Below are 15,109 nucleotides of genomic sequence, written 5' to 3'. Positions count from 1 at the left end.
AGAGGCTAGGTTTCCTCATGGGATTTTGTATCATCCCAACACAAGGTGGATTCGATGGAGGTTGTGCCATAATATAAGCAATCTGTCCTACCGAAATTTGAGGAACAATTTGTCCAAGCAGTTGAGACTATAAGGTACCTTGTAAAGGCTAGGTAAGTGGAACCTGGGGGGGGTAATAGATAGTGACATAATATATTGAGTTAGAGATACAACTTGTAAAGTTTGTCTTACATGAATTTTTGCTTGTAGAGGTACAAATTGATAAGTAGGAATTTGAGATGTGGACGAGATAGGTTGATAATTCAAGAATTGATCCACAATCGAACAAGGGTGTACAAGAAAAGTACGTTACCAAACATTAGCAGCCATTTTAGGATATGGAGGATTTAGATAAGGCTGAGAACCAATTTTAGGTACACCAACAACAAGTTGCCCCCTTGCTAAAGGAGGAGGGTATGATAGAGTAATTGTCCCCTTGTGGAGGGTACCCAACATAGGAGAGTTAGGTTTTTGAAGGTAACCAAGCCCCCTAACATAAGGGTCAACCTGTTGTTCAACTAAGAATGAGCAAGTTATATAGTTTTTTTTAACAAAGTACAAGATGGAATTCCAGGAATAGGCAACAAGGAAGAGGTCCATGAACTGGATGCCACATTAGAGAAGGTAGTAGATAATGACTGATAACCAAGTGGGATGAACATTCCACCATATAGATGTGCCTTTTATGATGTCACTAACATGGATGAAGAAGAACAATTATTTTTCTTAGCCATAGTCGTGGACACAGGATGGGAAACCATAGCAGATTCAATGATGGTTAATTGTCTGAATGAATATTTCGGTGAGAAACTCACAGGTGAGTGGGAAGAATCAAGTAAAGGATTTCATGTTTGAGTTTGAAGAGGAGGAAGAGGACGAGATTGATAAAAATGAAGTCTGATACGATGAACATGAGTAGAGGGATGAGGTTATTCCTATGGGATCTCTTTGATACTCCCAAGACCAGGTGGAAGAGATTCACTGTCGGGTCCAATATATATCATTTGCAGTTGTGTCTGAGACAAAGGAACACAAGAGGTAAGTCCTGAAGTAAAATGTGAAGATGGCTGAGGTACCTCAGGTAATAAAGTCTATGATTCAGTAAAGTCAAGTTCAATGACCTCATGAAACAAAGTGTCAGGTGCTTCAGTTTCAAGTGTTTTAGATTCACCAAAAAATGATGAAGTAATATTAGGCTCAATACTCAAATGGAAGGATGATTCTGGTAGATCAAATTCAGGAGGAGGGCTAGAAGTTGTTCCCCAAGTTCCTAATTATGTAATTTTCATATTCTTATGCTTCTAACGATGACCAATGGTAGCCTCTAGTGAAAGAGGAGGCCTATTTTTCATTCTACGCGAGGGTAATACTAGGCATAAAGGTTTACCAAGCAACCATGAACTGCAATATACACCTTGGAAAACCAAGGACTTAACGTACATGCAGTAAATCTCCCTGAATGTTGTGTTCGGTCTATAACGATATACAATACAGTCATCTCGATTACTTGTGGTAAGGATAGCAACCTATGGTGGACTTCTAAAATATACTATATGGTACATGTAAGTGTAGTCTGTAGTAGTGATGTCTAATGCGTAACCATTCAATGGGAGTGTTCCCATATACTTTTCATGCATGGAGTGCCATCCACTATACCCAAAGGTGCACAGAGTATGATTTGATACACTTACGTACGTGGAACAGGATATCACCCCCAAGATACGACGCTAGAAAATAATGCCATAATACATATCTAGCCTAGCCCTCTAAATATTTATGTTAATGTAACAAATTCTCCTTAGGTTGATTCAACATATTTTAAATTTTATCTTTTAATAACTTTCAATTTCATGGCTCACCGTGAATTTCACCTGAATATCCTAAAATGCAAGCTAGCATGAAGAAATGGAAACTTTCACTTTCAACGAGAATTGAAAAGGAGGGAAGAGATAAATAATATGTAGCAAACAATATAAGTGAATTTCTCTAAAATAAAATCGTTCCAACTAAAATCTACTCAAAAACTCCTAGATGCTAATGCAAAGAGATTTTTTTTTTTAATTTCCTCTTAATTTTAAAAGTGAAAGAAGCTAAGATGCATGTCTAATCACTGATAAAAGAAAAAATTTCAGAATGATGACTGAAACACCAACTCTTTCAAGAACTCAATGACTAAAAAAATCAGTTTTCTAATGACCTAATGACAAGAACAAAGGAAAATATAAACAAATTATCGTCAAATCCAATCAAAACCAACAGAAAATCACATGGAGGATTATGATAAACACTAAGAAATTGAGGAACACAACTAAGAGCATCTAGAAGAAGGTTGGATAGAGAGAAAACTAAATCAAGGCAAATTTTGGCATGGAACAGGCGTCACACAGGTGCTTAAGGGACTCTAGTGCTCTGTAACATAGGCACAGATAGGTCTGGAGTGCACTACAATGCAAGTGCAAGGAAGGCTCAAGTTCACTGCCATGCACTGTCTTCAAACTAGAGGGTGCATCGATCAAGGAATCTCACGTTTCAACACAAAAAATGCCATGGAATCTCAATGGCAGGTCTTCCTATGTCTAATCAAGATTGAGTGAAATGAAAACAAGAGGAAAAAATAGACACTAAGGGAAAGAAAAAACCATCAAGGGATTCAATCAATCCCTAATGTGATTGCCAATATGTTGTACAAAATCTATAATTGCAGACATAAATGTCTTCCCTATGCCTGGTGGACTGATCTAAAACAACAGAAAGAATAGGGCACAATATTTTCCTTAAAGTAATTGAATGATGGGATGAGGCCTACCTAGAATATGTCACAAGCTTCGATCCTTACTCGGTTTGTATGCTCTAATCCTAGCTCTGATCATTATAATTAGAAAATGCACAATTAAACAAGACGAACCAAATATATACGATATATAAGTAGCATAATCCAATCATTTCATTCAATAGATAAACATGATATTGAAATACATGAAATCATAACATCATATATAGGAAAACAATCTACTCTCTGTATTAAAAGAAATGGAGAGATTTATAACCAGAAATAGGATTTGATCTTGTAGAAGAGCTCCCCAAGTTTACTTGTTCTTTCGTTGCCATAAAGTATGCCTCTATGTCACCCTAATGCATGGAACAATAAATCTCAAAGAAAAAACATAACGATAGAACTAATCTCCAAAAGCCAACCCCTTTCCCATGGATGGTTGTTAATATATAGATGAGGGAGGTAATTCATGAATTCTTATCCATTTATCAATCTAGGCTTGAGATCCACTTGAGATGGAAGGATGAGCTTAAGGGATAAGAGGTGAAAAGTTCGAGGTAGGATAGGATAAGATTCAAGACCCTTATCCAAGTTAAATGGTTGAAACAACCTCAAGAATCTTCTAGAAGAGAAATCTCTAGGATTCTTTTTATTTTCCTCGAATTTCTAGAATCAATGCACCCCCAAGATTGAGCAACATATTGGTGATGAGCACAAGTGAAGAGAGTGTAAACCTAGTAGTGAACGAGGGTTCCTAAAAGGGTAGGGTGCATTAGGCATTAAATTCTTGGGAACTCCGCAATCAAGAGAATAAACTCAGGGATTTAGTAGAGTCATGCTTAGGGCTTTGTGTAGGGATGATGATAGTATGTTAAAGGATGGGAATTGATCCAATTTGAAGGTTTATTGACCAGATGCAACAAAATGAATTTTCTGAAAGGGAAGTTCTTGGTCTTCTGAGAGTAGCTTGGACTAATATATGTAACCCCTCTTGATAAGGGGCATCACTGATCGAGGACACTCAGCTAGCTCTTCCCCCTTACCTGAGCTCCCAGGGTATAGAATTGAGATGGAGGGCTCATGGGGTTAAGTGATCTCTAGAAAATAGGGTATTACACCTATCTGTCACCCATAGGGTGTGTGTGATCGTTGTTTGTTTTGACAAGTCAGGTATCTCTCCCTATCTTGGTCTAAAAGAGTATACTTTGGTTGGAATCATACCCACAAGTCGGGCTTGTTGGGATTGTCCCTCACCATCTAGCCAATAGGTTGAGGAGGCTTGGGGGTGTGTGATACTTACCTTCGGCAAGTCGAGTATCTTAGCGAAGCTTGGATTATGATGCAGGTGTTCTACCACATGAATCTTGAGGGTCATTGCTGGGAAGTTCAACATGCAATAGGATGAATGTGATCATTACATATTATATGGTAGTTTTCATCTCTCCTATTACTCGAAGATATGACATGAGGTGAGAGTGTCCAATATAACCTTCCTCATTTTCCGAGAGGGTGTTATCTTCAGCTCCCCAATTATTCATCTTCTTTAGATTTGAGAATTCTTGATCATATAGATTTGAGCAAAGATGGAACATGATATGACAACATGATACATATGATTATTACATGATGTAGTTTGAATTTCTCCCTAGCTGTGTTGGAGTGTTAATTTGGAAACTTAGTGCCAAATTCCAACCACGGTAATAGATTCCTCTTTCCGAGAGGACCAATTTTTACTATTGAGGTGCCCGATTTGGACAAGGGAAAGTGTACTTATGAAGAAAATCTCACATATGCACATTTGGATAGGTTGAACCTAATAGGAAATTGGTCACCTTTGGAAGCCTATAAATACAAGTAACCTCAAGCCCATTTGGACATCACCAAGCATCTTACTCTTCTCTTCATTGATTGGTTCACATGGGTCTGAGGCTGGGTCGAGGAAAGTGGTTAGTATAGGTCTGAAATTACACGGTCTGAAGCTCATTCATGTTTTAGGGTTTTGGTTTACGATCGTAGGTTGCACATATGTAATTTTTTGCTATAACTGTAAGCTAGTAGGCTCAAGGGTGTAATTAGAATGTCTCAAACATATGTATGCCTCTTCCTTTATGTTTTTGAGCTCTACGGTTCATTTTTGGCATTTGACCACAGTTGACTGCATTTGACCAAAGGCAGGACAAGTTGGCTCTGATCTGGATTGACATTGGTAGCACATTTTTGAATGTTGGGTTAAATTTGCTGAATGATTTTGTATTGGGCTCATTGTACTCTCTGCTGAACATTTTATGACAATCTAATAGAAGAAGAATTTTCAAATGGTTTTCCCCCTTGTGGGGTTTTTCAGTGGTCTTTGACCAAATCTAGTGTCTCTTGTTGATGTGCTGATTGTCTCCTTTGTCACTACATTTATTGTTCCATCTTCAATTATTGTTGATGCTTGAAAATATTAATTTTTATTGAAAGATTACTAATACAAAAATTGAATTAGGCTAAAGTAATTGAAACAACATAGAACAATCTAAAATTTAACACATAACATAGGACATGAGGGTCTTCTAAAAATTAGTAGGCATAACCAATCTACATGCATATCCAATATACTTGCATATCCAATATACTTTAGGTAGAGATGATATATAACTTTGTTTCCTTTCCATTTAACCAACCTATTATAAAATTCTTCAAACTGAATAACATAGTTAGGATGGCTCATTTTGAAAGGTATAGTTAATTGCTTCACACAAATGGAAGGATGCTACATTAATATATGTTTTGTTTTTAAATCATATTATATTTAATGACAGATGTTTTTAATTTTTTATTGCAATGAAATAGCAATAAAGTGTTCTTTTACAACGTTTTTATGTGTACTATATTTTTTTATGTTTTTTTAATGTTTTTTTATTAAAGTAAAAAATTAATGTAGATTTACACCTAATTCATGAGATAATTTATCCTAGGGTTAGAGATATGTTTGAAAATTTGAAAAATATTAATTTATAATTTTTTAGTTAATTATATATATGATTGAAATATTTGTAAAATTGAATATTATTAATTACCATAAGTACATTTATTTTGGAATAGAGTTTAGAGGATTTTAATTTAATTATCATAATTATTAGTGCAATTATATAAATTAAATGGTTGGTATATGTCTATAAATATCAATCTATAATAAGAAAGAGAATACTTACTTATGATATATCTCAAATTGTCAAAAAATATTATTATTATTTATAAAAAATAATATATAAGTTAAGCATGTATACATTCGAAAAGACAAACCAAGATTATAAATCATGGATCATATTTATTCTCATTTTATCATGGAGATTCTTAAGTTTGTAAATACACTTGTTAGAATAACATGGACCAATACCATAGCTTATCAATAGAACATGCCCAAAAAAACCCATAAGCCACTTCAAATGACAATTGTTGATATGACTTTTTTTTAGTAAATCAATTTAAGTAAAAGGGAAAAAAACAATAACCATTTTGAAAAAAAAAATCAACCTTTGATTTGTGTATACTATTATGGATATTATTCAGTGGAGGTTGAACCTATAACATCCATCTAATAATTATTGATAATTGATTAAAATTCTGGAAACGCCATTCCAAAATTGACACACTTATTTCCATAATTAGGTGGATGGTAGTGGTTTAATCTCCACATGATATTTTGGAATCTTTTTAGTAGCATTCACAAATCAAAAGTAGTTATTAGTAGTATTTATGTCAAAAGTAGTTATGTTTTTTATACCTTTTTAATTAAATAGATTAATTAGAAAAAAAACTATATAAAAAAAATTATGCTTTTTAGACACGTGGATCATAGTATTCTAAGAAATCCTATTTACATATTAAGAATCTCTAGAGGATGTATATATGTTTAACTCATATATTAATTCTTTTTATAAAGAATAGTAAAGTTAGATCTAAGACCTTTGTGATCCATAATTAAAGTTATAATTTAATTTTTTTTATGGTTTGTTTAATATTAACAATGTTATATGTATAGTGAAGTAACAATTGTTTATTAGCATTTATTAGCTACTTAATTTATTAGTTACTTAATCTATATGACTACACTAGTTAATATTTTTAATTAATTATATTAGTAATATTGTGATTTATTGTCTAAAATGTATTTTTGAATGCATGAGTGGATTCAACACCCTATAAAGTTCTTGAGGTACTTGATCGTTGTTGATTAAACAACTTCAACTAATGATTTTGAAAAATCTCTTCCTGATCTTGAACAAAATTGACTAGAAAAACTTTTATATTTTGATCAAAATTGACTCAAAAAAGCATTTAGAAAATGGTTATTTCATCTATTAATTAGACTAAGATATTATTAATATTATAATTAAAACAAAATTCATATATAAGTTACACATATATATATTTTAAAAAACGTTGAATAAAAAATTTATTGTATTCTTATTTGAAAATAGGCATGGAATTCTGAGTATAGCATGTCCAAAAAAAACTATAACTCAGTTCATTTGACACTTGTTTATATGATTTTTTTTAATAATTCAATTTAATTAAAAGCCTGTAATTACTTTGGAGATTATTCTCAACCTTTGATTTATGTACACTACAAAAGTTATTCTAAAATATTTTTGGAAGGTTAAATTCTTACCATCCACCTAATTATTATAGTTCTCTCTGAGCTTTTTGAGCATAGGAATAAAATCTTAAATCAAAATAAATAATTTGTTTCTTTAGGTCCCATAGACCATTGTTTGGTCTCAGCCGATGTTAACCACCATCATCATCATCATCAATTATTGATAATTAAATTAAAATTATGGAAACATTATTCCAAAATAGACATGTCTATCAACATAATCAATAATAATAATAATTTAAAATAAAATTATAATTTAGTTAATTTTTGATATATTTTTTAAATTTGAGCAACGTGATGTATCATAATATAATTGTATTTTGATATGTATGTTAATAATACATATATATTATATATGACAAAACACAATCACAATTAAAAATATATATTTAATACCCATTAATATATATTGTAAAAGATATTATCTTAATAATAGACTAAATAGTTTTTTTCACTTGAATTCACTAAAATCTTGCAATACAATTTCAAGAATTTTTTGTTATTTAAAATATATTTTTAAATGCATAAATAGATTCACCGCCTTAAAAAACCTCTGAATACTAAATTATTATGCATACAATTTAAAGTCAAATGTTTACAAATCTCTGTCAAATTCTAATAAAAATTAACCACGGAAACCATCTTAAAAAATCATCCATAATAATATGTACACAACCCAAAATTAAAAATATATCAGTTAAGCTGAATTTTTTGTTCTCCCATTAACATTTTAATCAAATTCGAAATTAATAACATTTGTAACTAGCGAACACAAATGTGATTGTAATATTATAATAAAAATGCTGAACAAAGGCGAACGGAGTGAGATGCTCTGCATTGGAACAACCAAACAGGAAAGAAATGATTTCTGGACTTCAGAAAAATTGAGCACGGTAGTCATGCCTTCTACCATACTATACTAAGCTGAATTATTTAGAGATACCAGTAGAGGAATTGAAATTGCAGGTTTATAATTTCGTGACTTGGATGGTCTATCCCCCACCAGCAATGTGTGGTAGCCCGCTGGCAGTACCTGATAAGCTGCATTGTCGACTACGCCCAGTGCTCTGAACCTTCACGAACACCCTCTTGAATGCTATCAACCGCTTTTCTGGAGCTCCGCTAAGGCCTGAAGGAGGAACGGAGTATACCTGAACAACATCACTGCCATCTCTCTTACCTGTGTTATTCACTTCAATATCTATCTTTATATTCAATCCCTCACATGTTTCTGTGTAATCCTCCACGCGAATCGACTCGCAGGGAAATGAAACTGGATCCACAGCTTGAAACAGAGAGTAGCATTTCTGATTCTTAGCCAACGGAACTTTCAGTATTGCTTTCGGTGATTGAGACTTTATCTGATATGTAAAATTCGTGTAACTCAGTCCGTAACCGAAGGGATACACTGTGTGGCCCTTGTAAAATCTATATGTTCTTCCTGGGTATCCACTTGAATTCGCTCGGAGGTTCATAATCGTGTAGTTAACTTGGTTCACGTATTTCTGTGGATACCAAGTCATGGGAAGGCGCCCACCTGTATTTATTGAAATCATTCACATTAGGAAAAAAAGGGGAGAGAGGGGAGTTTCCCTGAGTGAAGTTTTGCTGAAACTGTAAGCTATGATAAACACAATTATTTTGTTTTAGGTCACTACTGTCTTTTAGGTTCTAGATTATTCTCATCATCTGCAATTTAGATAAAGATGACCACAAGATAATAAAGTAAATAATTTCAAATTGCAAATTCCTAAAATATGTCAGAATTTGAAAAATATAGGTAAGTCCATGAACTTAAGTCGTTATTTAACCTAACTCCTGTCTAATTTTGAAATATTATCTTAAAAAATGCCCACAAAAAGATGGGGTGAATGATTACATGTGTGAAAAGAAAGAAAAGCAAAAAAAAAAAAAACTAAAAATCTATGTGTTGCACCTTGTACCTGGATTATATTTTCCAAAGATGACCTGAGCTATGGCATCTCCTCCCCCTTGGCCAGGATATCCAGCCCACAAAACCGCTGAAATGTTGTCGAAATCTTGGGCAAAAGTGACATCGACGCCACCTCCAGACAAGATAACCAGTATGACTGGTCCTTTGGAAGAACTGGCCACCGCAGTTACAAGTTCCGTTTGATACCCAGGTAAGTATAGACTCACTCTATCCCACCCTTCTCTCTCGTGGTCTAGATCTAAGCCCACAACCACAATGGTCGCATCAGCTTCCTTGGCTGCCTTCACTGCCGGTCGTATCAGGCGTGTGTGGTTACATCTCACGTCGAAACATCCAGGTCGATATACAACTTTAGCGAATTTTGCCAACCCGTGTGCAGGTGGGGTGTAGTTACAAGGAATCCCTGCAATTCCATGCCGGACCATACCACACTGTTAACGTTTGTAATTTTCACTTGCAGTACTTCATAATTAAGTGGTTTAGGGTAATTGAAATGAAAGAAAAAAAAAAAACTGAAACTAAATTGTACCTGCATAGAGGCCTATCATGGATTCTGTGGCATCGGCCTGAGGTCCAACCACGGCCAAAGTTTTAATATGATCAGTTGATAATGGCAACTTTCCATTATTTTCAAGAAGAACTATACCTTGTCTGGCTGCTTCAACAGCCAGCTCTTGATTTTGAGCTGTGCAGATGTCCTTGGGCCCCAGATTGGCATAATGCTCATCTATCTCAAACCAACCTACTCTCATCAGAACGATATACGTTTTTATCAATGCTTGATCAATATCGGATTCCCGGACCTTTCCCTTCAGAACTGCAGATTCTAGATATTTCGGATAGAATTTTCCACAGTCCAAGTCCAATCCTGGTTCAAAGGAAAAATTAAGTGAAATGGGGTGAATTATTAATTATTGTAGATTTAGAAATATTCATTAAATTTGATGAGTATAAACATGGCATATATGTAAATTTCTAAAAGATTTCTAAATTTACTATAAAATTGAAAATTAATGTATAAAATTAATGTATAAAACATTATAACAACTATTTTATGTGATTATCATGTATATCTATATCTATTTCTGGATCAACCTGCTCTCAAAACATATGCCACGGCCTCTTCTGGAGTTTTTGTGTAACTTTGGTGATGAAATAACACTTCAATAGAGTCACAATCAGAGACAATGTACCTAAACAACATACAATTAGAATTAGTGTAATCAGTTAAACAGTGGTATCATAGCTTTGAATTGCCAAAGGACTCAACAATAATATCATCTTGCTTACCCATTGAGTTTCCATTCGCCTCTGATGGTTCCCTCCAAAAGCCTTGGATCTGCGCAGGGGGGAATTCCATCAATTTGATTGAAAGAACACATTGCACTACTGCCACCCCCATCTTCAATGCATGTCTCGAAAGGAGGTTGGAAAGTGTCCTTCATGTCTTGTTGAGTGACCTGCATTAATTGGAATTAAAGCAAAATTGGAATTAGTAAATTATTTTTTTGATATTAAACATTAAGGCTAGGTGGTAACTAAATTAATGTGGGATTGAAAAATGTTGATTGGGATTTGATTGCTAAAATTTAATAAATTATATATATATATATATATATATATATATATATAATTATAATTTTTATTTTTATTTTAATGGTTGATTTTTAAAGGTATTTTTGTATGGAGAATAATTAGATACGATATAACATTATTAAGTTGGTTTTTGAAATATTAAGAGAATTGAATTTGTAGCTTCCCAATAGTATAGTATTTTTGGGAACTCCATCAAATAAACTAATTACATAGTATTTTATTATTTAATATTAAAAAATTAATATATAAAATAGAAATTCAATAATTTAAATTTTTTATTTGAGATATTTAATCTTTTTAATGCTTAAAATTTTGGATATATTTTTTGGAAATTTTAAATTAATATAAATAAAAAAATAAAAATTGATGTATTATCTTAATTAATTTTTCTTTTACTATATAATTTACAGTTTTTAAAATGTAAAATATTATATATATAATATTAAAAATTAAATTAAAAATGAATGGAATTAATAAAATGGAAAGGTTCTTTATCTAGAATACGAATATCTAGGATGAAAATCACTTCCTCTTAGAGTGTCTCCTGTACAACCACATAAGATCTTTATTTCAAAATCTTTGTTGCAATTCTAACCTTCTTAGCCTTTTACGATGTCAAATTTACAGTGAGCTAGAGAGGCTTCTCCCAAGCTTTTTGAGCATAAAAATAAAATCTTAAATCAAACTAAATAATTCGTTTCTTTAAGTCCCATAAACCAAAGTTTAATCTCAGTAGATGTTAACCACCACCACCATCATTATAAACGAAATGATTAAAATAATATATATATATATATAATTTATATTATTTTAATTATATTAATTTCAGTAGTGAGTTGGATTTTTTTTTTATGTTTGTCTACGTTTAAATTTCATAAATGCTAATTTTTGAAAAAATTTATTAAGTAAATTGTTGATTTAATATCTAATATATCATAATTTAAAATTTACGAATTTTGATATTTATTAAAAAAATATAGAAATAGGAATGAATATCCACTTTGGATGGATAGTTTTTCCATTCAGTAAGAATGTTCGGATCATTCTTTCCTTCCATAGACGAATTATTCAGACACAAACATTAAATTAAATTTTAAAAAGATAAATTTCACAGCTAAATTGTTTTTGTTCATGTGGACTTACAGCATACCTCTGAATTAAAATTAAAACGAGTGATGTTCTTCCACCGGTCGAGATCATAAGCAGTGTAATGTTTGCAGCAGGCAGCAACTTTCAGTCTCCCAGATGTGGCATTTGGGTGATCTTGCAAACCCTTGACATAGTTCACAGCATATCTACCAACCAAATAAGGGTCCTCTCCCGGGGTTTCTTGCGCACGACCCCATCTTGGATCTCTTAGAACGTTAATGTTAGGACTCCAGTATGTCAATCCTGCCAACCCAGCGTTATGCATGGCTCGTGCCTCAGTAGACACCACCTGCAATGAATTGCATGATATCCCATCAAAATAATTCTATTTCTCATCCCACAGATATTAAAACAACAAAGAGTTGGATGGCTATGGAGTGTAGATTTAAAACAAAAATATATAAGGGGTTGCCATTTTTATCTCAATTATAGAATGTAAATGTAGATAGCAAAAAGTTTTGGTTATATTTATAAAATATTTCCAAAATCAGTAATCATAATTAAATTTCTAAAATATTCCAAAATCTCTTAAATTTCCAAATATTTCAAAATCTGCTATTGAATTTATTGCTTTCCAAACCAAAAATAATTTTAAGTTCCATATTAAAATGTATACGCACTAATAAACCTTGAGTACTAACCTCTCCAATGGTTCTCCACAGAGTTTCATTAAAAGAAGCAGCTGTTAAAATGACAAGAGGGAAGCTCGTTGCAGAAGGTACCGACCCTTCAAATGTGACACCAGGACCAGTGTTGGACACTCCATGCAATGCCTCTGACCACCATTCGTATTTGGGAATTCCAAGCCTCTGCACTCCAGAAGTGCTGCTACCCATCTGGCCAACTTTCTCGGCCAAAGTTAACCTACTCACCAAGTCTTTTGCACGTTCTAAAAATGGCAAAGATTTATCACAGAATGGCAAATCCTTGATATTCAAGCCCAAGGCTTGATACTTCGAAGGATCACACACATATTCAGCAGATGCTGCTGTGGCGTAATCAGCCCATCCAAGTACAACAGTAACAATTAAGAACGCAGCCATATAATTCCGAGCCATTGTCAAAACTGAATGGCTAGATTCTGCAGAGATCAAATAAATGATTCAAAACACTCTCAAATGATGGAGAAATCCTGCCAATATATAGATTTTTAATTCTGATAACTCTGCCAGTACACTTCCACGTCACTGAAACGCTCTAACTTTATAGTAAGCTAAAGATAGCTGAAGTTATCCAAAGAAAGCTGCGTTGTAATTATACAATGGGGATTATCCAATTAAATATAAGTCAGCTTATCTCTTGAAGTGATAGCACGCATGCAAAAATCCTAAACTAAATCTAATCCAATAATCAATGACGCAAAGCTGTTCGGATAAACTTCAAACCAAACCGCTGTCGTCAAGAAAATCCGAAGGGCTAAACGTTCCCTACTGAGTGAAATTCGGAATGGCATGAAACTGAGTGGAAGAACGCAGCAAACTCCACCCTAAAATATCTCCAATTTCAATCGAATTTCGTTTTCAAAATTTTCAGAGGTTCGTCCATTGGTCTTCTGATTATTTTCCCATGTTCACGCTCATAATAGCGAGTCAGAGATTGACGCGTCTGGTTTCCCTCACTATCGGGAGTCCTCCGTGTGGAATTTTGCCATTGGATATTTGACTCCCTTAACCTTATTAGTTTATATGAGATTTATTTTCCATCTTTCACTCTTGAGTCCTCCGTGTCGAATTTTGCCATTGGATATTTGACTCCCCTAACCTTACGTGAGTTGATGTGAGAATTCTTTTCATCTTTTCTAAATTAGGTTAAGTTTATTTGGGGTAATTTATTGGATGCTCTACATCCAGAATGGGGTAGCTCAAGTGGCAATGGTTATGGAAATGAAGTCTCATCGAACCAGAGATCTTGGGTTCGATTCTTGTGTTACCTTTCCTGAAAGTGGGGTGAAAAACTCTCATTGGATGCTCTACTATAATTGAGTGTAGTAACTCGAAAATAAGAAGGTCACAAAAAAACAAAAAACTCTCATTGGATGCTCTACTATAATTGAATTGACAAAAAAAACAAACCTACCAAGCTGACAGAAAAAACAAAAAACTCACATTGGATGCTCTACTATAATTGAGTGTAGTAACTCCAAAATGAGAATGTCCTACCAAGGTGACAAAAAAACCAAAAAACTGTCATTGGATGCTCTACTATAATTGAGTTGACAAAAAAAACAAAAAACTCTCATTGGATGCTCTACTATAATTGAGTTTAGTAACTCGAAAATGAGAAGGTCTTACCAAGCTGAGAAAAAAAACAAAAAACTTTCATTGGATGCTCTACTATAATTGAGTTGACAAAAAAAACAAAAAACTCTCATTAGACGCTCTACTATAATTGAGTGTAGTTTGAGGAGCGTTAATTTTATTTAGTGGAATTTTTTGGAAATCTAGCTTTTAGTGAAAATTTTTGAAAATTTAAACTATGATTTTAATTTAAAATTTTGAATATCTAAAAATATTTTGAAAGTCCTGAATTTATTTCTACTATCAAAAATATAATTGAAACACTCTTACTAAATTTAACTATCGACCTCCCAACCTTATGAATAACACCCTAAAATCATACTTAACTCACTTAAACAAAGCTTATTTCTCACTGAACACGCTTATTTTCTCAAATCGAAATGCTCCTATGAAGATTATCCGAAACTTAGACATCTTTTTTTTTGGGAATAATTTAAGTTTTTCAAATATTATTTCCATTAGCTATTGTTTTTGAAATTTAAACTATTATTATTTTATTACTACAATAATTTTTAATTAAAACTTAGACGAACAATTTATTTATTTAAATTTTTAATTAAAACTTAAATGATCAATTTATTTATTTAAATTTTTAATTTTTAATTTTAGGTTGATCACACACCATTAGTAAATAAATTTGATAGAACTTATTTCTC

General features: G+C 32.9%; 1 pseudogene across 1 annotated transcript; it reads right to left on the bottom strand.

Moving 5' to 3' along the window:
* Positions 1-8,244: 8,244 nt before the first annotated feature.
* Positions 8,245-13,477, bottom strand: LOC149197442 (beta-xylosidase/alpha-L-arabinofuranosidase 2-like; annotated as a pseudogene). Its single transcript, XR_016254203.1, has 7 exons — positions 12,798-13,477; positions 12,158-12,445; positions 10,702-10,871; positions 10,507-10,604; positions 9,941-10,279; positions 9,401-9,814; positions 8,245-8,994 (listed from the first exon to the last, which is right to left on the bottom strand). The product of XR_016254203.1 is annotated as a beta-xylosidase/alpha-L-arabinofuranosidase 2-like (transcript).
* Between the last annotated feature and the right edge of the window lie 1,632 nt (positions 13,478-15,109).

Source organism: Pinus tabuliformis, chromosome 2_2 (genome assembly GCF_031772625.1).
Source record: "Pinus tabuliformis cultivar Carrire ecotype Pingquan chromosome 2_2, CPIR1, whole genome shotgun sequence".
In the NCBI taxonomy this organism is placed as follows: domain Eukaryota; kingdom Viridiplantae; phylum Streptophyta; class Pinopsida; order Pinales; family Pinaceae; genus Pinus; species Pinus tabuliformis.
The sequence above is the reverse complement of the archived record's forward strand: the minus strand, read 5'-3'. Positions and strand labels throughout refer to the sequence as shown.